Raw genomic sequence first — 4115 nt, forward strand, 5'->3', positions numbered from 1 at the left:
TATACAGACTGTGGAGCCGTGTCTGAACATGATGCAGCCTTCCTATGTGGGAATTTCTGGAACAAAATATTACATATATCTACTCAAGTGTTCTTGCCATGAAAAAAGGTTTTGAATTGCATCTGTTGTTTGATGGGACTAAGAAGGCAAACTTCCAAATTACTTGTCTCTACTCTTTTCCTTTCATATTGACTGCAAGAAGAGTTCAGCTTTATCAGTATAACCCTAAGAAAGACATGTCATATTCTAAAAAAGTTTCTACGGTACAGTACCAGCATTGAGTTGTCAAAAATATTTTCTTTGGAAGTCTTCATTCACCAAACTGAAGCAGAATGTGAAGACGTGTTGCCAGCGAGAACTGTTGGCTTGTTATAAAGAAAAAAAAAAAACAGGAGCAGTTTACACATGTTTGACAGGCCATCATAGCAGGAAAACCCCACGTTACTGCAATGAGGAAAATCACACACTCATACATAACGAAACACATGGCAACAATACCAACAGACATATCAACAACATTTCTCCCTTCCTGGAAATGACACCTGTACCTGGACATGTCTAGAGGCAATGATGTACACCTGGAAGGTTTTAATGCAATGTGATCTTTTTCTGTGCTGTTCTAACATTTGATAACAACAAACTGCATTCTGCCCACTAAATTTCGTTCTTCTATTTTTGTTTCTCCTTTTCGATCAGTCTCAGAAATCAGTTGATTTCCTTAATTAAAGAAATATAATTGTTTTTTTGCATTTCCTCCTACTGTTGGCAGCTCAGTGCCAAAAGCTTTGGCTGCTTCTCACTGCAGGCTCTCTGTTTTTCTGATGAAAAACCCCTGAGGTTCTCTTATGGGAACTTGCACTAGATGACAAAATGAAACTGGATGAGCAAAAACATCTGATTTTCCTTTTTTGAAGCTTTCAACAGCAGTTTTGCCCCAGGCCCATGTGCACAATTAAAACCGTTGACACGTCCCGAAATTCCCATGTGCTTCTTTGCTGCAGATCAGCATACTGATAATGACCTCACACTTGGAGGCTGCGGTTTGTCACAACATATCTTGAAAGTTAGAGGACTTAGTTTGTTAGTTTACTGAGATGAGTTGGAAATCTTTGGTAAACGTCATCATAAACGGTTTTTACAGGAATCTCTGCATTAAAAGCATAAAAGCCAGTAATATCCCCCTCATGCCATACTGGAAATAGAAAACTGAAAAAACTCTAAATGTGAATTCTTCTTTCTGTATTTTAAGTCTTTTAAATTTCAAGTCTTCAGTAATCTGAGCCAAACTCATCAGAGCCACAGAATTTTGGTTAAATCAGTCCTGCATAAAGTTTTGGATTATTATTATTATGATTCTGTTTATATTCCTATGACTTTTCTCTCTCATCTTCACCACATCATCCTGTCCTTAATTGGATGGTCACACATCTGCTCCCATGGCAGTCTGAGTCTGTGGACACTGCCTGCGTACTGATCAGTTATTAGCTGTTCTCAAGATCTCCATGATCCCTCATATGTGCAGCTGATGGTCCAGCTGTGTGCTTCTGCATCCAGCCTGCTGGATAATAACTAAGGTTTAATCCTTCAGATGATAGGAGAGTCACAGTTGAGAGGAGTCTTAGGCTTTCATCCTCAGATTCTCTACTTGTTTCCCTCCTCCAGTCCTCAGCCACTTTCACTTTGTCTTGTCTTATTTGCGACTTAAATTTTCTTTACCTGGGCATGACAAAAATGTTTCTTTCCTGAAACATTGTGTTCACTAGAAAAACAATAGTATTAGTTGTTCATTTAAAGACATAAAGTTAACCTACATGTCTCTTTCAGTTCTTTCAACAAAAATCAAGTAATGATGTTACAGCACCACAAAAAATAGTTTGGGAGGGGGGTGGTTGGATGTTAGTAATTAATCATTTGAGGTGTGATTTATGATTTATTTTGCTGTTTGAGGTTTAACCAAAACATAAAATGCCCTTAAACTAACCACTTTGCCTGCACTCACCTATATTTACAAAGCCCTGTGCGCGCACACTCTCAAACCACGTCTTTGAAGTGTGTGTAGCTTTTTACATCTGTTCTCATTGTAGATGCTTTCTCTCTCTGTCTCTGTTTCTGTCTACAATCAAGCTAAAGGAAAACTCCCATAGATCATCACAGCCTGTTTTTTCTTGGTGTTCACAAACCACAGTGATCGGTTGGCTCGGAAATAAAAACAGATATGGAGTCATTGAGACATCAGTCAGTGTGCTGAGAGCCTCAACCAGAGCACCACTTCCTGTGTGTTCCCCTGCATGATGAGCCTCAGTCCCATTGTCAAGCTCACTTTGATGAGTTCAATAACAAAATGGTTAACATTCACAACAGAAAACACAAGGTATTTCAAACTTCTCACCATATGATATCATCTGTTGCTATGTTTTGCTTATCAAATAAAGCAATAGAAAAGGCTATTTTTCCAGGAAATACTTAAATGTGATTTAATCGATTCTGAGGCTGTTTTAATGTTGAGGTACAGTACATTTATTCAGATAAGCATTTAGTCTGTTGAAGTTTTGTTGCCAGGAATCAAACTATCATGTCACAAATTAGACTTAGCTTCTTTGATTCTGCTTTTCTAAAGCAATGTATAGTAAATCATTCATCTACATGGCTTTTCAGAGTCAACAATACCAAAAATGGTGCAGCATGTTGGAATGAGGGTCTCAGCATAGTAATAATTGCTGCACCATACGTTTGCCTGAACATTTTTAGATGTTTTATGCTTAAACCATTTGTATGTTGAATGTACAAGTGGTTTAAGCATAAAGCGGTGCATACAAGCTGTTGGTAAATGAGACCCCCCTCAGGTTTTCTGACCATTCTGATTTACTTTTTAATACTTTTAAGTTTTTATATAGAGGCTAGCTGCGAGTAGTTTGATTTGAAACCAAGATTTTACTTATCTTAATATACTTAACAATATACATCATATAATTAATATACAGCATTATATTTGTGTGTTGTTGTTTCATGTGGCTTATAATAACAATTTGCTTCCACTACATACTGGAATATACAAAACACTTCAGTATTCAGATATTTTTTGTACTTTATCGTTTATTACAGGAGTACATTTAACAGTCACGGTAACATAAAAGAAAAGGAAGTAGACATTCGTATTTAAACTAAATGAACATTTTTCCTGTAAAAACAAATGCAAATATGTACAGAATGGCATAAGACAGGTACAGAGAAACCAACACATGAGAAGAAGAAGTGTAGTCGCATGGCACTTAAAAAATAGACATACCTCGCAAGTGCTTTTTGTTTTCCATAATTAATATCAAATAAAATGCAGTGATAATAAGTCTGAATAATAAAACAAAAAATAATTATTACAGTAATAAAATCAACAATATTAACATTTTAAACACTGTTTACAATATAACTGAAATACATAACATTCTAAATACATCCAGTATTTACCTTCTCATTTAGGCTAAAAACTCTAAATTTGTAATAGAATAAAAAATAGCATTTCAAATATCTTATAACAACAATATTAACATTAATATTAGGTTATTAGTAGACGTACATAGCTGATTTTCCCCATGGCTTGCTAAAGAAAGGAATATTGTACAAATTAATATACATTATAACCTATTAATGCTCTTTTGCTTTCACAAAAAAATATTTTAATCAGCGAAATTATATTTATATATATATATATATATATATATATATATATATATAAAGAAGGAAATAGCAAATAACAAACTTATTGTAATCTAAAACTCTCAATTAGAAAATGTACACAAGAAAAGCAGCAAAAAAAAATCAATTTTCATATTTTTTCTTATCGTGAAGAAATCAGTGGTGTGGTGAAAGAGTGAGCAATGTCTGGCACAGGCAGACTCCACCTGGAATGCTATTGGACAACAGGATTATCCAATCAAAAAAGCCCTCTGAGCGTGACCCTGCCTTCCCTGAAATCTCATTGGTCCTTCTCTCTCATGCTTCGGTTTAAAAATTACAAATCAGTCGGAGGATCCTAGAATGTCCCAGAGTTTGAAGCTTCCCATATATCTTCCTCTGCAGTGCTGGTACAAACAAAATTCTGAAAGTTTTTTCTGAACAGA

Source organism: Mastacembelus armatus, chromosome 18, assembly GCF_900324485.2.
Source record: "Mastacembelus armatus chromosome 18, fMasArm1.2, whole genome shotgun sequence".
Lineage (NCBI taxonomy): Eukaryota > Metazoa > Chordata > Actinopteri > Synbranchiformes > Mastacembelidae > Mastacembelus > Mastacembelus armatus.